General features: G+C 43.5%; 33 non-coding genes across 33 annotated transcripts; all 33 read left to right on the top strand.

Annotated features, from left to right (window-relative positions):
- The first annotated feature begins 38 nt into the window (after positions 1 to 38).
- trnat-cgu lies at positions 39 to 112 on the top strand. The gene has a single exon. It is a non-coding gene; the product is annotated as a tRNA-Thr (tRNA).
- A 635-nt stretch (positions 113 to 747) lies between these two features.
- On the top strand, positions 748 to 821 carry trnat-cgu. The gene has a single exon. It is a non-coding gene; the product is annotated as a tRNA-Thr (tRNA).
- Positions 822 to 1,010: 189 nt separating this feature from the next.
- trnat-agu lies at positions 1,011 to 1,084 on the top strand. The gene has a single exon. It is a non-coding gene; the product is annotated as a tRNA-Thr (tRNA).
- A 253-nt stretch (positions 1,085 to 1,337) lies between these two features.
- Positions 1,338 to 1,411, top strand: trnat-agu. Its single transcript has one exon. It is a non-coding gene; the product is annotated as a tRNA-Thr (tRNA).
- An 89-nt stretch (positions 1,412 to 1,500) lies between these two features.
- trnat-agu lies at positions 1,501 to 1,574 on the top strand. The gene has a single exon. It is a non-coding gene; the product is annotated as a tRNA-Thr (tRNA).
- An 89-nt stretch (positions 1,575 to 1,663) lies between these two features.
- On the top strand, positions 1,664 to 1,737 carry trnat-cgu. The gene has a single exon. It is a non-coding gene; the product is annotated as a tRNA-Thr (tRNA).
- A 189-nt stretch (positions 1,738 to 1,926) lies between these two features.
- On the top strand, positions 1,927 to 2,000 carry trnat-agu. Its single transcript has one exon. It is a non-coding gene; the product is annotated as a tRNA-Thr (tRNA).
- A 1,205-nt stretch (positions 2,001 to 3,205) lies between these two features.
- On the top strand, positions 3,206 to 3,279 carry trnat-cgu. Its single transcript has one exon. It is a non-coding gene; the product is annotated as a tRNA-Thr (tRNA).
- An 89-nt stretch (positions 3,280 to 3,368) lies between these two features.
- trnat-agu lies at positions 3,369 to 3,442 on the top strand. The gene has a single exon. It is a non-coding gene; the product is annotated as a tRNA-Thr (tRNA).
- A 1,181-nt stretch (positions 3,443 to 4,623) lies between these two features.
- On the top strand, positions 4,624 to 4,697 carry trnas-cga. Its single transcript has one exon. It is a non-coding gene; the product is annotated as a tRNA-Ser (tRNA).
- Positions 4,698 to 5,877: 1,180 nt separating this feature from the next.
- Positions 5,878 to 5,951, top strand: trnat-cgu. The gene has a single exon. It is a non-coding gene; the product is annotated as a tRNA-Thr (tRNA).
- Positions 5,952 to 6,849: 898 nt separating this feature from the next.
- Positions 6,850 to 6,923, top strand: trnat-agu. Its single transcript has one exon. It is a non-coding gene; the product is annotated as a tRNA-Thr (tRNA).
- An 89-nt stretch (positions 6,924 to 7,012) lies between these two features.
- trnat-cgu lies at positions 7,013 to 7,086 on the top strand. Its single transcript has one exon. It is a non-coding gene; the product is annotated as a tRNA-Thr (tRNA).
- A 635-nt stretch (positions 7,087 to 7,721) lies between these two features.
- Positions 7,722 to 7,795, top strand: trnat-cgu. Its single transcript has one exon. It is a non-coding gene; the product is annotated as a tRNA-Thr (tRNA).
- A 189-nt stretch (positions 7,796 to 7,984) lies between these two features.
- trnat-agu lies at positions 7,985 to 8,058 on the top strand. The gene has a single exon. It is a non-coding gene; the product is annotated as a tRNA-Thr (tRNA).
- A 253-nt stretch (positions 8,059 to 8,311) lies between these two features.
- Positions 8,312 to 8,385, top strand: trnat-agu. Its single transcript has one exon. It is a non-coding gene; the product is annotated as a tRNA-Thr (tRNA).
- Positions 8,386 to 8,474: 89 nt separating this feature from the next.
- trnat-agu lies at positions 8,475 to 8,548 on the top strand. Its single transcript has one exon. It is a non-coding gene; the product is annotated as a tRNA-Thr (tRNA).
- An 89-nt stretch (positions 8,549 to 8,637) lies between these two features.
- On the top strand, positions 8,638 to 8,711 carry trnat-cgu. The gene has a single exon. It is a non-coding gene; the product is annotated as a tRNA-Thr (tRNA).
- A 189-nt stretch (positions 8,712 to 8,900) lies between these two features.
- trnat-agu lies at positions 8,901 to 8,974 on the top strand. Its single transcript has one exon. It is a non-coding gene; the product is annotated as a tRNA-Thr (tRNA).
- Positions 8,975 to 9,227: 253 nt separating this feature from the next.
- trnat-agu lies at positions 9,228 to 9,301 on the top strand. The gene has a single exon. It is a non-coding gene; the product is annotated as a tRNA-Thr (tRNA).
- An 89-nt stretch (positions 9,302 to 9,390) lies between these two features.
- trnat-agu lies at positions 9,391 to 9,464 on the top strand. The gene has a single exon. It is a non-coding gene; the product is annotated as a tRNA-Thr (tRNA).
- An 89-nt stretch (positions 9,465 to 9,553) lies between these two features.
- trnat-agu lies at positions 9,554 to 9,627 on the top strand. The gene has a single exon. It is a non-coding gene; the product is annotated as a tRNA-Thr (tRNA).
- Positions 9,628 to 9,716: 89 nt separating this feature from the next.
- Positions 9,717 to 9,790, top strand: trnat-agu. Its single transcript has one exon. It is a non-coding gene; the product is annotated as a tRNA-Thr (tRNA).
- Positions 9,791 to 11,268: 1,478 nt separating this feature from the next.
- trnat-agu lies at positions 11,269 to 11,342 on the top strand. The gene has a single exon. It is a non-coding gene; the product is annotated as a tRNA-Thr (tRNA).
- Positions 11,343 to 11,431: 89 nt separating this feature from the next.
- On the top strand, positions 11,432 to 11,505 carry trnat-agu. The gene has a single exon. It is a non-coding gene; the product is annotated as a tRNA-Thr (tRNA).
- Positions 11,506 to 11,594: 89 nt separating this feature from the next.
- Positions 11,595 to 11,668, top strand: trnat-cgu. Its single transcript has one exon. It is a non-coding gene; the product is annotated as a tRNA-Thr (tRNA).
- A 516-nt stretch (positions 11,669 to 12,184) lies between these two features.
- Positions 12,185 to 12,258, top strand: trnat-agu. The gene has a single exon. It is a non-coding gene; the product is annotated as a tRNA-Thr (tRNA).
- A 252-nt stretch (positions 12,259 to 12,510) lies between these two features.
- Positions 12,511 to 12,584, top strand: trnat-agu. The gene has a single exon. It is a non-coding gene; the product is annotated as a tRNA-Thr (tRNA).
- A 1,830-nt stretch (positions 12,585 to 14,414) lies between these two features.
- trnat-ugu lies at positions 14,415 to 14,488 on the top strand. Its single transcript has one exon. It is a non-coding gene; the product is annotated as a tRNA-Thr (tRNA).
- Positions 14,489 to 15,285: 797 nt separating this feature from the next.
- Positions 15,286 to 15,359, top strand: trnat-ugu. The gene has a single exon. It is a non-coding gene; the product is annotated as a tRNA-Thr (tRNA).
- Positions 15,360 to 15,711: 352 nt separating this feature from the next.
- On the top strand, positions 15,712 to 15,785 carry trnat-cgu. The gene has a single exon. It is a non-coding gene; the product is annotated as a tRNA-Thr (tRNA).
- A 1,080-nt stretch (positions 15,786 to 16,865) lies between these two features.
- On the top strand, positions 16,866 to 16,939 carry trnat-cgu. Its single transcript has one exon. It is a non-coding gene; the product is annotated as a tRNA-Thr (tRNA).
- A 308-nt stretch (positions 16,940 to 17,247) lies between these two features.
- Positions 17,248 to 17,321, top strand: trnat-ugu. The gene has a single exon. It is a non-coding gene; the product is annotated as a tRNA-Thr (tRNA).
- The last annotated feature ends 10 nt before the right edge of the window (positions 17,322 to 17,331 follow it).

Consider the following 17,331-nt stretch of genomic DNA (forward strand, 5'->3'; position numbering starts at 1 on the left):
AACAGAGCTCACAATAGTGTGAAATGGGCATTTACAGAGGCACTGTGGCTTAGTTGGTCAAAGTGCCTGTTTCGTAAACAGGAGATCCTGGGTTCAACTCCCAGCAGTGCCATGCTCAGGAAGTTGGAGATTTCAATTTTATGGATTCGCAGTTTTGGAAAAGAACAGAGCTCTCAACAGTGTTAAATGTGCATTTACAGAGGCGCTGTGGCTTAGTTGGTCAAAGTGCCTGTTTCGTAAACAGGAGATCCTGGGTTCAACTCCCAGCAGTGCCTTGCTCAGGAAGTTGGAGATTTCAATTTTAATGGATTCGCAGTTTTGGAAAAGTGCCTGTTTAGTAAACAGGAGATCCTGGGTTCAACTCCCAGCAGTGCCTTCCTCAGGAAGTTGGAGACTTAAACTTTATTGTTTCGTATGTTTGGAAAAGAACAGAGCTTACAATAGTGTGAAATAGGCATTTCCAGAGGCACTGTGGCTTAGTTGGTCAAAGTGCATTGCTCAGGAAGTTGCAGACTTAAACTTTATGGTTTCGTAGGTTTGGAAAACAACAGAGCTTACAATAGTTTGAACCTTGGATTTACAGAGGCGCTGTGGCTTACTTGGTTAAAGTGCCTGTCATGTAAACAGGAGATCCTGGGTTCAACTCCCAGCAGTGCCTTGCTCAGGAAGTTGGAGATTTCAATTTTATGGATTCAGAGTTTTGGAAAAAAACAGAGCTCACAATAGTGTGAAATGGGCATTTACAGAGGCACTGTGGCTTAGTTGGTCAAAGTGCCTGTTTCGTAAACAGGAGATCCTGGGTTCAACTCCCAGCAGTGCCTTGATCAGGAAGTTGGAGATTTCAATTTTATGGATTCGCAGTTTTGGAAAAGTGCCTGTTTAGTAAACAGGAGATCCTGGGTTCAACTCCCAGCAGTGCCTTGCTCAGGAAGTTAGAGATTTCAATTTTATGGTTTCGGAGTTTTGGAAAGCAACAGAGCTTGCAATAGTGTGAACATGGCATTTACAGTGGCGCTGTGGCTTAGTTGGTTAAAGCGCCTGTTTAGTAAACAGGAGATCCTGGGTTCAACTCCCAGCAGTGCCTTGCTCAGGAAGTTGGAGATTTCAATTTTATGGATTCAGAGTTTTGGAAAAAAACAGAGCTCACAATAGTGTGAAATGGGCATTTACAGAGGCACTGTGGCTTAGTTGGTCAAAGTGCCTGTTTCGTTAAACAGGAGATCCTGGGTTCAACTCCCAGCAGTGCCTTGCTCAGGAAGTTGGAGATTTCAATTTTATGGTTTCGGAGGTTTGGAAAACAACAGAGCTTGCAATAGTGTGAACATGGCATTTACAGCGGCGCTGTGGCTTAGTTGGTTAAAGCGCCTGTTTAGTAAACAGGAGATCCTGGGTTCAACTCCCAGCAGTGCCTTGCTCAGGAAGTTGGATATTTCAATTTTATGGTTTCGGAGGTTTGGAAAACAACAGAGCTTGCAATAGTGTGAACATGGCATTTACAGCGGCGCTGTGGCTTAGTTGGTTAAAGCGCCTGTTTAGTAAACAGGAGATCCTGGGTTCAACTCCCAGCAGTGCCTTGCTCAGGAAGTTGGAGATTTCAATTTTATGGATTCAGAGTTTTGGAAAAAAACAGAGCTCACAATAGTGTGAAATGTGCATTTACAGAGGCACTGTGGCTTAGTTGGTCAAAGTGCCTGTTTCGTAAACAGGAGATCCTGGGTTCAACTCCCAGCAGTGCCTTGATCAGGAAGTTGGAGATTTCAATTTTATGGATTCGCAGTTTTGGAAAAGTGCCTGTTTAGTAAACAGGAGATCCTGGGTTCAACTCCCAGCAGTGCCTTGCTCAGGAAGTTAGAGATTTCAATTTTATGGTTTCGGAGTTTTGGAAAGCAACAGAGCTTGCAATAGTGTGAACATGGCATTTACAGTGGCGCTGTGGCTTAGTTGGTTAAAGCGCCTGTTTAGTAAACAGGAGATCCTGGGTTCAACTCCCAGCAGTGCCTTGCTCAGGAAGTTGGAGATTTCAATTTTATGGATTCAGAGTTTTGGAAAAAAACAGAGCTCACAATAGTGTGAAATGGGCATTTACAGAGGCACTGTGGCTTAGTTGGTCAAAGTGCCTGTTTCGTTAAACAGGAGATCCTGGGTTCAACTCCCAGCAGTGCCTTGCTCAGGAAGTTGGAGATTTCAATTTTATGGATTCAGAGTTTTGGAAAAAAACAGAGCTCACAATAGTGTGAAATGGGCATTTACAGAGGCACTGTGGCTTGGTTGGTCAAAGTGCCTGTTTCGTAAACAGGAGATCCTGGGTTCATCTCCCAGCAGTGCCTTGATCAGGAAGTTGGAGATTTCAATTTTATGGATTCGCAGTTTTGGAAAAGTGCCTGTTTAGTAAACAGGAGATCCTGGGTTCAACTCCCAGCAGTGCCTTGCTCAGGAAGTTGGAGATTTCAATTTTATGTATTCGGAGTTTTGGAAAAAAACAGAGCTCACAATAGTGTGAAATGGGCATTTACAGAGGCACTGTGGCTTAGTTGGTCAAAGTGCCTGTTTCGTAAACAGGAGATCCTGGGTTCATCTCCCAGCAGTGCCTTGATCAGGAAGTTGGAGATTTCAATTTTATGGATTCGCAGTTTTGGAAAAGTGCCTGTTTAGTAAACAGGAGATCCTGGGTTCAACTCCCAGCAGTGCCTTGCTCAGGAAGTTAGAGATTTCAATTTTATGGTTTCGGAGTTTTGGAAAACAACAGAGCTTGCAATAGTGTGAACATGGCATTTACAGCAGCGCTGTGGCTTAGTTGGTTAAAGCGCCTGTTTAGTAAACAGGAGATCCTGGGTTCAACTCCCAGCAGTGCCTTGCTCAGGAAGTTGGAGATTTAAATTTTATGGATTCAGAGTTTTGGAAAAAAACAGAGCTCACAATAGTGTGAAATGGGCATTTACAGAGGCACTGTGGCTTAGTTGGTCAAAGTGCCTGTTTCGTAAACAGGAGATCCTGGGTTCATCTCCCAGCAGTGCCTTGATCAGGAAGTTGGAGATTTCAATTTTATGGATTCGCAGTTTTGGAAAAGTGCCTGTTTAGTAAACAGGAGATCCTGGGTTCAACTCCCAGCAGTGCCTTGCTCAGGAAGTTGGAGATTTCAATTTTATGTATTCGGAGTTTTGGAAAAAAACAGAGCTCACAATAGTGTGAAATGGGCATTTACAGAGGCACTGTGGCTTAGTTGGTCAAAGTGCCTGTTTCGTAAACAGGAGATCCTGGGTTCAACTCCCAGCAGTGCCATGCTCAGGAAGTTGGAGATTTCAATTTTATGGATTCGCAGTTTTGGAAAAGAACAGAGCTCTCAACAGTGTTAAATGTGCATTTACAGAGGCGCTGTGGCTTAGTTGGTTAAAGCGCCTGTTTAGTAAACAGGAGATCCTGGGTTCAACTCCCAGCAGTGCCTTGCTCAGGAAGTTGGAGATTTCAATTTTATGTATTCGGAGTTTTGGAAAAGAACAGAGCTCTCAACAGTGTTAAATGTGCATTTACAGAGGCGCTGTGGCTTAGTTGGTCAAAGTGCCTGTTTCGTAAACAGGAGATCCTGGGTTCAACTCCCAGCAGTGCCTTGCTCAGGAAGTTGGAGATTTCAATTTTAATGGATTCGCAGTTTTGGAAAAGTGCCTGTTTAGTAAACAGGAGATCCTGGGTTCAACTCCCAGCAGTGCCTTCCTCAGGAAGTTGGAGACTTAAACTTTATTGTTTCGTATGTTTGGAAAAGAACAGAGCTTACAATAGTATGAAATAGGCATTTCCAGAGGCACTGTGGCTTAGTTGGTCAAAGTGCATTGCTCAGGAAGTTGCAGACTTAAACTTTATGGTTTCGTAGGTTTGGAAAACAACAGAGCTTACAATAGTTTGAACCTTGGATTTACAGAGGCGCTGTGGCTTACTTGGTTAAAGTGCCTGTCTTGTAAACAGGAGATCCTGGGTTCAACTCCCAGCAGTGCCTTCCTCAGGAAGTTGGAGACTTAAACTTTATTGTTTCGTAGGTTTGGAAAAGAACAGAGCTTACAATAGAGTGAAATAGGCATTTCCAGAGGCACTGTGGCTTAGTTGGTCAAAGTGCATTGCTCAGGAAGTTGCAGACTTAAACTTTATGGTTTCGTAGGTTTGGAAAACAACAGAGCTTACAATAGTTTGAACCTTGTATTTACAGAGGAGCTGTGGCTTAGTTGGTTAAAGTGCCTGTCATGTAAACAGGAGATCCTGGGTTCAACTCCCAGCAGTGCCTTGCTCAGGAAGTTGGAGATTTCAATTTTATGGATTCAGAGTTTTGGAAAAAAACAGAGCTCACAATAGTGTGAAATGGGCATTTACAGAGGCACTGTGGCTTAGTTGGTCAAAGTGCCTGTTTCGTAAACAGGAGATCCTGGGTTCATCTCCCAGCAGTGCCTTGATCAGGAAGTTGGAGATTTCAATTTTATGGATTCGCAGTTTTGGAAAAGTGCCTGTTTAGTAAACAGGAGATCCTGGGTTCAACTCCCAGCAGTGCCTTGCTCAGGAAGTTGGAGATTTCAATTTTATGTATTCGGAGTTTTGGAAAAAAAACAGAGCTCACAATAGTGTGAAATGGGCATTTACAGAGGCACTGTGGCTTAGTTGGTCAAAGTGCCTGTTTCGAAAACAGGAGATCCTGGGTTCAACTCCCAGCAGTGCCATGCTCAGGAAGTTGGAGATTTCAATTTTATGGATTCGCAGTTTTGGAAAAGAACAGAGCTCTCAACAGTGTTAAATGTGCATTTACAGAGGCGCTGTGGCTTAGTTGGTCAAAGTGCCTGTTTCGTAAACAGGAGATCCTGGGTTCAACTCCCAGCAGTGCCTTGCTCAGGAAGTTGGAGATTTCAATTTTAATGGATTCGCAGTTTTGGAAAAGTGCCTGTTTAGTAAACAGGAGATCCTGGGTTCAACTCCCAGCAGTGCCTTCCTCAGGAAGTTGGAGACTTAAACTTTATTGTTTCGTATGTTTGGAAAAGAACAGAGCTTACAATAGTGTGAAATAGGCATTTCCAGAGGCACTGTGGCTTAGTTGGTCAAAGTGCATTGCTCAGGAAGTTGCAGACTTAAACTTTATGGTTTCGTAGGTTTGGAAAACAACAGAGCTTACAATAGTTTGAACCTTGGATTTACAGAGGCGCTGTGGCTTACTTGGTTAAAGTGCCTGTCTTGTAAACAGGAGATCCTGCGTTCAACTCCCAGCAGTGCCTTCCTCAGGAAGTTGGAGACTTAAACTTTATTGTTTCGTAGGTTTGGAAAAGAACAGAGCTTACAATAGAGTGAAATAGGCATTTCCAGAGGCACTGTGGCTTAGTTGGTCAAAGTGTATTGCTCAGGAAGTTGCAGACTTAAACTTTATGGTTTCGTAGGTTTGGAAAACAACAGAGCTTACAATAGTTTGAACCTTGGATTTACAGAGGCGCTGTGGCTTAGTTGGTTAAAGTGCCTGTCATGTAAACAGGAGATCCTGGGTTCAACTCCCAGCAGTGCCTTGCTCAGGAAGTTGGAGATTTCAATTTTATGGATTCAGAGTTTTGGAAAAAAACAGAGCTCACAATAGTGTGAAATGGGCATTTACAGAGGCGCTGTGGCTTAGTTGGTCAAAGTGCCTGTTTAGTAAACAGGAGATCCTGGGTTCATCTCCCAGCAGTGCCTTGATCAGGAAGTTGGAGATTTCAATTTTATGGATTCGCAGTTTTGGAAAAGTGCCTGTTTAGTAAACAGGAGATCCTGGGTTCAACTCCCAGCAGTGCCTTGCTCAGGAAGTTGGAGATTTCAATTTTATGTATTCGGAGTTTTGGAAAAAAACAGAGCTCACAATAGTGTGAAATGGGCATTTACAGAGGCACTGTGGCTTAGTTGGTCAAAGTGCCTGTTTCGTAAACAGGAGATCCTGGGTTCAACTCCCAGCAGTGCCATGCTCAGGAAGTTGGAGATTTCAATTTTATGGATTCGCAGTTTTGGAAAAGAACAGAGCTCTCAACAGTGTTAAATGTGCATTTACAGAGGCGCTGTGGCTTAGTTGGTCAAAGTGCCTGTTTCGTAAACAGGAGATCCTGGGTTCAACTCCCAGCAGTGCCTTGCTCAGGAAGTTGGAGATTTCAATTTTAATGGATTCGCAGTTTTGGAAAAGTGCCTGTTTAGTAAACAGGAGATCCTGGGTTCAACTCCCAGCAGTGCCTTCCTCAGGAAGTTGGAGACTTAAACTTTATTGTTTCGTATGTTTGGAAAAGAACAGAGCTTACAATAGTGTGAAATAGGCATTTCCAGAGGCACCGTGGCTTAGTTGGTCAAAGTGCATTGCTCAGGAAGTTGCAGACTTAAACTTTATGGTTTCGTAGGTTTGGAAAACAACAGAGCTTACAATAGTTTGAACCTTGGATTTACAGAGGCGCTGTGGCTTACTTGGTTAAAGTGCCTGTCATGTAAACAGGAGATCCTGGGTTCAACTCCCAGCAGTGCCTTGCTCAGGAAGTTGGAGATTTCAATTTTATGGATTCAGAGTTTTGGAAAAAAACAGAGCTCACAATAGTGTGAAATGGGCATTTACAGAGGCACTGTGGCTTAGTTGGTCAAAGTGCCTGTTTCGTAAACAGGAGATCCTGGGTTCATCTCCCAGCAGTGCCTTGATCAGGAAGTTGGAGATTTCAATTTTATGGATTCGCAGTTTTGGAAAAGTGCCTGTTTAGTAAACAGGAGATCCTGGGTTCAACTCCCAGCAGTGCCTTGCTCAGGAAGTTAGAGATTTCAATTTTATGGTTTCGGAGTTTTGGAAAACAACAGAGCTTGCAATAGTGTGAACATGGCATTTACAGCGGCGCTGTGGCTTAGTTGGTTAAAGCGCCTGTTTAGTAAACAGGAGATCCTGGGTTCAACTCCCAGCAGTGCCTTGCTCAGGAAGTTGGAGATTTAAATTTTATGTATTCGGAGTTTTGGAAAAAAACAGAGCTCACAATAGTGTGAAATGGGCATTTACAGAGGCACTGTGGCTTAGTTGGTCAAAGTGCCTGTTTCGTAAACAGGAGATCCTGGGTTCAACTCCCAGCAGTGCCATGCTCAGGAAGTTGGAGATTTCAATTTTATGGATTCGCAGTTTTGGAAAAGAACAGAGCTCTCAACAGTGTTAAATGTGCATTTACAGAGGCGCTGTGGCTTAGTTGGTCAAAGTGCCTGTTTCGTAAACAGGAGATCCTGGGTTCAACTCCCAGCAGTGCCTTGCTCAGGAAGTTGGAGATTTCAATTTTAATGGATTCGCAGTTTTGGAAAAGTGCCTGTTTAGTAAACAGGAGATCCTGGGTTCAACTCCCAGCAGTGCCTTCCTCAGGAAGTTGGAGACTTAAACTTTATTGTTTCGTATGTTTGGAAAAGAACAGAGCTTACAATAGTGTGAAATAGGCATTTCCAGAGGCACTGTGGCTTAGTTGGTCAAAGTGCATTGCTCAGGAAGTTGCAGACTTAAACTTTATGGTTTCGTAGGTTTGGAAAACAACAGAGCTTACAATAGTTTGAACCTTGGATTTACAGAGGCGCTGTGGCTTACTTGGTTAAAGTGCCTGTCATGTAAACAGGAGATCCTGGGTTCAACTCCCAGCAGTGCCTTGCTCAGGAAGTTGGAGATTTCAATTTTATGGATTCAGAGTTTTGGAAAAAAACAGAGCTCACAATAGTGTGAAATGGGCATTTACAGAGGCACTGTGGCTTAGTTGGTCAAAGTGCCTGTTTCGTAAACAGGAGATCCTGGGTTCAACTCCCAGCAGTGCCTTGATCAGGAAGTTGGAGATTTCAATTTTATGGATTCGCAGTTTTGGAAAAGTGCCTGTTTAGTAAACAGGAGATCCTGGGTTCAACTCCCAGCAGTGCCTTGCTCAGGAAGTTAGAGATTTCAATTTTATGGTTTCGGAGTTTTGGAAAGCAACAGAGCTTGCAATAGTGTGAACATGGCATTTACAGTGGCGCTGTGGCTTAGTTGGTTAAAGCGCCTGTTTAGTAAACAGGAGATCCTGGGTTCAACTCCCAGCAGTGCCTTGCTCAGGAAGTTGGAGATTTCAATTTTATGGATTCAGAGTTTTGGAAAAAAACAGAGCTCACAATAGTGTGAAATGGGCATTTACAGAGGCACTGTGGCTTAGTTGGTCAAAGTGCCTGTTTCGTTAAACAGGAGATCCTGGGTTCAACTCCCAGCAGTGCCTTGCTCAGGAAGTTGGAGATTTCAATTTTATGGTTTCGGAGGTTTGGAAAACAACAGAGCTTGCAATAGTGTGAACATGGCATTTACAGCGGCGCTGTGGCTTAGTTGGTTAAAGCGCCTGTTTAGTAAACAGGAGATCCTGGGTTCAACTCCCAGCAGTGCCTTGCTCAGGAAGTTGGATATTTCAATTTTATGGTTTCGGAGGTTTGGAAAACAACAGAGCTTGCAATAGTGTGAACATGGCATTTACAGCGGCGCTGTGGCTTAGTTGGTTAAAGCGCCTGTTTAGTAAACAGGAGATCCTGGGTTCAACTCCCAGCAGTGCCTTGCTCAGGAAGTTGGAGATTTCAATTTTATGGATTCAGAGTTTTGGAAAAAAACAGAGCTCACAATAGTGTGAAATGGGCATTTACAGAGGCACTGTGGCTTAGTTGGTCAAAGTGCCTGTTTCGTAAACAGGAGATCCTGGGTTCAACTCCCAGCAGTGCCTTGATCAGGAAGTTGGAGATTTCAATTTTATGGATTCGCAGTTTTGGAAAAGTGCCTGTTTAGTAAACAGGAGATCCTGGGTTCAACTCCCAGCAGTGCCTTGCTCAGGAAGTTAGAGATTTCAATTTTATGGTTTCGGAGTTTTGGAAAGCAACAGAGCTTGCAATAGTGTGAACATGGCATTTACAGTGGCGCTGTGGCTTAGTTGGTTAAAGCGCCTGTTTAGTAAACAGGAGATCCTGGGTTCAACTCCCAGCAGTGCCTTGCTCAGGAAGTTGGAGATTTCAATTTTATGGATTCAGAGTTTTGGAAAAAAACAGAGCTCACAATAGTGTGAAATGGGCATTTACAGAGGCACTGTGGCTTAGTTGGTCAAAGTGCCTGTTTCGTTAAACAGGAGATCCTGGGTTCAACTCCCAGCAGTGCCTTGCTCAGGAAGTTGGAGATTTCAATTTTATGGTTTCGGAGGTTTGGAAAACAACAGAGCTTGCAATAGTGTGAACATGGCATTTACAGCGGCGCTGTGGCTTAGTTGGTTAAAGCGCCTGTTTAGTAAACAGGAGATCCTGGGTTCAACTCCCAGCAGTGCCTTGCTCAGGAAGTTAGAGATTTCAATTTTATGGTTTCGGAGGTTTGGAAAACAACAGAGCTTGCAATAGTGTGAACATGGCATTTACAGCGGCGCTGTGGCTTAGTTGGTTAAAGCGCCTGTTTAGTAAACAGGAGATCCTGGGTTCAACTCCCAGCAGTGCCTTGCTCAAGAAGTTAGAGATTTCAATTTTATGGTTTCGGAGTTTTGGAAAACAACAGAGCTCACAATAGTGTGAAATGGGCATTTACAGAGGCACTGTGGCTTAGTTGGTTAAAGTGCCTGTTTAGTAAACAGGAGATCCTGGGTTCAACTCCCAGCAGTGCCTCTTTCATGTAATTATGGACGTGAATATTATGGTTTCGTAGTTTTGGAAAACAACAGAGCTTGCAATAGTGTGAACATGGCATTTACAGCGGCGCTGTGGCTTAGTTGGTTAAAGCGCCTGTTTAGTAAACAGGAGATCCTGGGTTCAACTCCCAGCAGTGCCTTGCTCAGGAAGTTGGAGATTTCAATTTTATGGATTCAGAGTTTTGGAAAAAAAAGAGCTCACAATAGTGTGAAATGGGCATTTACAGAGGCAATGTGGCTTAGTAGGTCAAAGTGCCTGTTTCGTAAACAGGAGATCCTGGGTTCAACTCCCAGCAGTGCCTTGCTCACGAAGTTGGAGATTTCAATGTTATGGATTCGCAGTTTTGGAAAAGTGCCTGTTTAGTAAACAGGAGATCCTGGGTTCAACTCCCAGCAGTGCCTCTTTCATGTAATTATGGACTTGAATTTTATGGTTTCGTAGTTTTGGAAAACAACAGAGATTGCAATAGTGTGAACATGGTATTTACAGCGGCGCTGTGGCTTAGTTGGTTAAAGCGCCTGTTTAGTAAACAGGAGATCCTGGATTCAACTCCCAGCAGTGCCTTGCTCAGGAAGTTAGAGATTTCAATTTTATGGTTTCGGAGGTTTGGAAAACAACAGAGCTTGCAATAGTGTGAACATGGCATTTACAGCGGCGCTGTGGCTTAGTTGGTTAAAGTGCCTGTTTAGTAAACAGGAGATCCTGGGTTCAACTCCCAGCAGTGCCTTGCTCAGGAAGTTGGAGATTTCAATTTTATCGATTCAGAGTTTTGGAAAAAAAAGAGCTCACAATAGTGTGAAATGGGCATTTACAGAGGCACTGTGACTTAGTTGGTCAAAGTGCCTGTTTCGTAAACAGGAGATCCTGGGTTCAACTCCCAGCAGTGCCTTGCTCAGGAAGTTGGAGATTTCAATTTTATGGATTCGCAGTTTTGGAAAAGTGCCTGTTTAGTAAACAGGAGATCCTGGGTTCAACTCCCAGCAGTGCCTTGCTCAGGAAGTTGGAGACTTAAACTTTATTGTTTCGTAGGTTTGGAAAAGAACAGAGCTTACAATAGTGTGAAATGGGCATTTCCAGAGGCACTGTGGCTTAGTTAGTCAAAGTGCATTGCTCAGGAAGTTGCAGACTTAAACTTTATGGTTTCGTAGGTTTGGAAAACAACAGAGCTTACAATAGTTTGAACCTTGGATTTACAGAGGTGCTGTGGCTTAGTTGGATAAAGTGCCTGTCTTGTAAACAGGAGATCCTGGGTTCAACTCCCAGCAGTGCCTTGCTCACGAAGTTGGAGATTTCAATTTTATGGATTCGCAGTTTTGGAAAAGTGCCTGTTTAGTAAACAGGAGATCCTGGGTTCAACTCCCAGCAGTGCCTTGCTCACGAAGTTGGAGATTTCAATTTTATGGATTCAGAGTTTTGGAAAAAAACAGAGCTCACAATAGTGTGAAATGGGCATTTACAGAGGCACTGTGGCTTAGTTGGTCAAAGTGCCTGTTTCGTTAAACAGGAGATCCTGGGTTCAACTCCCAGCAGTGCCTTGCTCAGGAAGTTGGAGATTTCAATTTTATGGTTTCGGAGGTTTGGAAAACAACAGAGCTTGCAATAGTGTGAACTTTCAGAGGCGCTGTGGCTTAGTTGGTTAAAGCGCCTGTTTAGTAAACAGGAGATCCTGGGTTCAACTCCCAGCAGTGCCTTGCTCAGGAAGTTGGATATTTCAATTTTATGGTTTCGGAGGTTTGGAAAACAACAGAGCTTGCAATAGTGTGAACATGGCATTTACAGCGGCGCTGTGGCTTAGTTGGTTAAAGCGCCTGTTTAGTAAACAGGAGATCCTGGGTTCAACTCCCAGCAGTGCCTTGCTCAGGAAGTTGGAGATTTCAATTTTATGGATTCAGAGTTTTGGAAAAAAACAGAGCTCACAATAGTGTGAAATGGGCATTTACAGAGGCACTGTGGCTTAGTTGGTCAAAGTGCCTGTTTCGTAAACAGGAGATCCTGGGTTCAACTCCCAGCAGTGCCTTGATCAGGAAGTTGGAGATTTCAATTTTATGGATTCGCAGTTTTGGAAAAGTGCCTGTTTAGTAAACAGGAGATCCTGGGTTCAACTCCCAGCAGTGCCTTGCTCAGGAAGTTAGAGATTTCAATTTTATGGTTTCGGAGTTTTGGAAAGCAACAGAGCTTGCAATAGTGTGAACATGGCATTTACAGTGGCGCTGTGGCTTGGTTGGTTAAAGCGCCTGTTTAGTAAACAGGAGATCCTGGGTTCAACTCCCAGCAGTGCCTTGCTCAGGAAGTTGGAGATTTCAATTTTATGGATTCAGAGTTTTGGAAAAAAACAGAGCTCACAATAGTGTGAAATGGGCATTTACAGAGGCACTGTGGCTTAGTTGGTCAAAGTGCCTGTTTCGTTAAACAGGAGATCCTGGGTTCAACTCCCAGCAGTGCCTTGCTCAGGAAGTTGGAGATTTCAATTTTATGGTTTCGGAGGTTTGGAAAACAACAGAGCTTGCAATAGTGTGAACATGGCATTTACAGCGGCGCTGTGGCTTAGTTGGTTAAAGCGCCTGTTTAGTAAACAGGAGATCCTGGGTTCAACTCCCAGCAGTGCCTTGCTCAGGAAGTTAGAGATTTCAATTTTATGGTTTCGGAGTTTTGGAAAACAACAGAGCTTGCAATAGTGTGAACATGGCATTTACAGCGGTGCTGTGGCTTAGTTGGTTAAATCGCCTGTTTAGTAAACAGGAGATCCTGGGTTCAACTCCCAGCAGTGCCTTGCTCAAGAAGTTAGAGATTTCAATTTTATGGTTTCGGAGTTTTGGAAAACAACAGAGCTCACAATAGTGTGAAATGGGCATTTACAGAGGCACTGTGGCTTAGTTGGTTAAAGTGCCTGTTTAGTAAACAGGAGATCCTGGGTTCAACTCCCAGCAGTGCCTCTTTCATGTAATTATGGACGTGAATATTATGGTTTCGTAGTTTTGGAAAACAACAGAGCTTGCAATAGTGTGAACATGGCATTTACAGCGGCGCTGTGCCTTAGTTGGTTAAAGCGCCTGTTTAGTAAACAGGAGATCCTGGGTTCAACTCCCAGCAGTGCCTTGCTCAGGAAGTTGGAGATTTCAATTTTATGGATTCAGAGTTTTGGAAAAAAAAGAGCTCACAATAGTGTGAAATGGGCATTTACAGAGGCAATGTGGCTTAGTAGGTCAAAGTGCCTGTTTCGTAAACAGGAGATCCTGGGTTCAACTCCCAGCAATGCCTTGCTCACGAAGTTGGAGATTTCAATGTTATGGATTCGCAGTTTTGGAAAAGTGCCTGTTTAGTAAACAGGAGATCCTGGGTTCAACTCCCAGCAGTGCCTCTTTCATGTAATTATGGACTTGAATTTTATGGTTTCGTAGTTTTGGAAAACAACAGAGATTGCAATAGTGTGAACATGGCATTTACAGCGGCGCTGTGGCTTAGTTGGTTAAAGCGCCTGTTTAGTAAACAGGAGATCCTGGATTCAACTCCCAGCAGTGCCTTCCTCAGGAAGTTAGAGATTTCAATTTTATGGTTTCGGAGGTTTGGAAAACAACAGAGCTTGCAATAGTGTGAACATGGCATTTACAGCGGTGCTGTGGCTTAGTTGGTTAAAGTGCCTGTTTAGTAAACAGGAGATCCTGGGTTCAACTCCCAGCAGTGCCTTGCTCAGGAAGTTGGAGATTTCAATTTTATCGATTCAGAGTTTTGGAAAAAAAAGAGCTCACAATAGTGTGAAATGGGCATTTACAGAGGCACTGTGACTTAGTTGGTCAAAGTGCCTGTTTCGTAAACAGGAGATCCTGGGTTCAACTCCCAGCAGTGCCTTGCTCAGGAAGTTGGAGATTTCAATTTTATGGATTCGCAGTTTTGGAAAAGTGCCTGTTTAGTAAACAGGAGATCCTGGGTTCAACTCCCAGCAGTGCCTTGCTCAGGAAGTTGGAGACTTAAACTTTATTGTTTCGTAGGTTTGGAAAAGAACAGAGCTTACAATAGTGTGAAATGGGCATTTCCAGAGGCACTGTGGCTTAGTTAGTCAAAGTGCATTGCTCAGGAAGTTGCAGACTTAAACTTTATGGTTTCGGAGTTTTGGAAAGCAACAGAGCTTGCAATAGTGTGAACATGGCATTTACAGTGGCGCTGTGGCTTAGTTGGTAAAAGCGCCTGTTTAGTAAACAGGAGATCCTGGGTTCAACTCCCAGCAGTGCCTTGCTCAGGAAGTTGGAGATTTCAATTTTATGGATTCAGAGTTTTGGAAAAAAACAGAGCTCACAATAGTGTGAAATGGGCATTTACAGAGGCACTGTGGCTTAGTTGGTCAAAGTGCCTGTTTCGTTAAACAGGAGATCCTGGGTTCAACTCCCAGCAGTGCCTTGCTCAGGAAGTTAGAGATTTCAATTTTATGGTTTCGGAGTTTTGGAAAACAACAGAGCTTGCAATAGTGTGAACATGGCATTTTCAGCGGCGCTGTGGCTTAGTTGGTTAAAGAGCCTGTTTTGTAAACAGGAGATCCTGGGTTCAACTCCCAGCAGTGCCTTGCTCAGGAAGTTGGAGACTTAAACTTTATTGTTTCGTAGGTTTGGAAAAGAACAGAGCTTACAATAGTGTGAAATAGGCATTTCCAGAGGCACTGTGGCTTAGTTGGTCAAAGTGCATTGCTCAGGAAGTTGCAGACTTAAACTTTATGGTTTCGTAGGTTTGGAAAACAACAGAGCTTAGAATAGTTTGAACCTTGGATTTACAGAGGTGCTGTGGCTTAGTTGGTTAAAGTGCCTGTCTTGTAAACAGGAGATCCTGGGTTCAACTCCCAGCAGTGCCTTGCTCAGGAAGTTGGAGACTTCAATTTTATGGTTTCGGAGTTTTGGAAAACAACAGAGCTTGCAAAAGTGTTAAATGTGCATTTACAGAGGCGCTGTGGCTTAGTTGGTCAAAGTGCCTGTTTCGTAAACAGGAGATCCTGGGTTCAACTCCCAGCAGTGCCTTGCTCAGGAAGTTGGAGATTTCAATTTTATGGATTCACAGTTTTGGAAAAGAACAGAGCTCTCAACAGTGTTAAATGTGCATTTACAGAGGCGCTGTGGCTTAGTTGGTCAAAGTGCCTGTTTCGTAAACATGAGATCCTGGGTTCAACTCCCAGCAGTGCCTTGCTCAGGAAGTTGGAGATTTCAATTTTAAAAATTCACAGTTTTGGAAAAGTGCCTGTTTAGTAAACAGGAGATCCTGGGTTCAACTCCCAGCAGTGCCTTGCTCAGGAAGTTAGAGATTTCAATTTTATGGTTTCGGAGTTTTGGAAAACAACAGAGCTTGCAATAGTGTGAACATGGCATTTTCAGCGGCGCTGTGGCTTAGTTGGTTAAAGTGCCTGTTTAGTAAACAGGAGATCCTGGGATCAACTCCCAGCAGTGCCTTGCTCAGGAAGTTGGAGACTTAAACTTTATTGTTTCGTAGGTTTGGAAAAGAACAGAGCTTACAATAGTGTGAAATAGGCATTTCCAGAGGCACTGTGGCTTAGTTGGTCAAAGTGCATTGCTCAGGAAGTTGCAGACTTAAACTTTATGGTTTCGTAGGTTTGGAAAACAACAGAGCTTACAATAGTTTGAACCTTGGATTTACAGAGGTGCTGTGGCTTAGTTGGTTAAAGTGCCTGTCTTGTAAACAGGAGATCCTGGGTTCAACTCCCAGCAGTGCCTTGCTCAGGAAGTTGGAGACTTCAATTTTATGGTTTCGGAGTTTTGGAAAACAACAGAGCTTGCAACAGTGTTAAATGTGCATTTACAGAGGCGCTGTGGATTAGTTGGTCAAAGTGCCTGTTTCGTAAACAGGAGATCCTGGGTTCATCTCCCAGCAGTGCCTTGATCAGGAAGTTGGAGATTTCAATTTTATGGATTCGCAGTTTTGGAAAAGTGCCTGTTTAGTAAACAGGAGATCCTGGGTTCAACTCCCAGCAGTGCCTTGCTCAGGAAGTTGGAGATTTCAATTTTATGTATTCGGAGTTTTGGAAAAAAACAGAGCTCACAATAGTGTGAAATGGGCATTTACAGAGGCACTGTGGCTTAGTTGGTCAAAGTGCCTGTTTCGTAAACAGGAGATCCTGGGTTCAACTCCCAGCAGTGCCATGCTCAGGAAGTTGGAGATTTCAATTTTATGGATTCGCAGTTTTGGAAAAGAACAGAGATCTCAACAGTGTTAAATGTGCATTTACAGAGGCGCTGTGGCTTAGTTGGTCAAAGTGCCTGTTTCGTAAACAGGAGATCCTGGGTTCAACTCCCAGCAGTGCCTTGCTCAGGAAGTTGGAGATTTCAATTTTAATGGATTCGCAGTTTTGGAAAAGTGCCTGTTTAGTAAACAGGAGATCCTGGGTTCAACTCCCAGCAGTGCCTTCCTCAGGAAGTTGGAGACTTAAACTTTATTGTTTCGTATGTTTGGAAAAGAACAGAGCTTACAATAGTGTGAAATAGGCATTTCCAGAGGCACTGTGGCTTAGTTGGTCAAAGTGCATTGCTCAGGAAGTTGCAGACTTAAACTTTATGGTTTCGTAGGTTTGGAAAACAACAGAGCTTACAATAGTTTGAACCTTGTATTTACAGAGGCGCTGTGGCTTACTTGGTTAAAGTGCCTGTCTTGTAAACAGGAGATCCTGGGTTCAACTCCCAGCAGTGCCTTCCTCAGGAAGTTGGAGACTTAAACTTTATTGTTTCGTAGGTTTGGAAAAGAACAGAGCTTACAATAGAGTGAAATAGGCATTTTCAGAGGCACTGTGGCTTAGTTGGTCAAAGTGCATTGCTCAGGAAGTTAGAGATTTCAATTTTATGGTTTCGGAGTTTTGGAAAACAACAGAGCTTGCAATAGTGTGAACATGGCATTTACAGCGGCGCTGTGGCTTAGTTGGTTAAAGCGCCTGTTTAGTAAACAGGAGATCCTGGATTCAACTCCCAGCAGTGCCTTGCTCAGGAAGTTGGAGACTTCAATTTTATGGTTTCGGAGTTTTGGAAAACAACAGAGCTTGCAAAAGTGTTAAATGTGCATTTACAGAGGCGCTGTGGATTAGTTGGTCAAAGTGCCTGTTTCGTAAACAGGAGATCCTGGGTTCAACTCCCAGCAGTGCCTTGCTCAGGAAGTTGGAGATTTCAATTTTATGGATTCGCAGTTTTGGAAAAGAACAGAGCTCTCAACAGTGTTAAATGTGCATTTACAGAGGCGCTGTGGCTTAGTTGGTCAAAGTGCCTGTTTCGTAAACAGGAGATCCTGGGTTCAACTCCCAGCAGTGCCTTGCTCAGGAAGTTGGAGATTTCAATTTTATGGATTCGCAGTTTTGGAAAAGTGCCTGTTTAGTAAACAGGAGATCCTGGGTTCAACTCCCAGCAGTGCCTTCCTCAGGAAGTTGGAGACTTAAACTTTATTGTTTCGTATGTTTGGAAAAGAACAGAGCTTACAATAGTGTGAAATAGGCATTTCCAGAGGCACTGTGGCTTAGTTGGTCAAAGTGCATTGCTCAGGAAGTTGCAGACTTAAACTTTATGGTTTCGTAGGTTTGGAAAACAACAGAGCTTACAATAGTTTGAACCTTGGATTTACAGAGGTGCTGTGGCTTAGTTGGTTAAAGTGCCTGTCTTGTAAACAGGAGATCCTGGGTTCAACTCCCAGCAGTGCCTTGCTCAGGAA

The sequence above is a fragment of the Cyclopterus lumpus genome, chromosome 15, assembly GCF_009769545.1.
Source record: "Cyclopterus lumpus isolate fCycLum1 chromosome 15, fCycLum1.pri, whole genome shotgun sequence".
In the NCBI taxonomy this organism is placed as follows: Eukaryota; Metazoa; Chordata; class Actinopteri; order Perciformes; family Cyclopteridae; genus Cyclopterus; species Cyclopterus lumpus.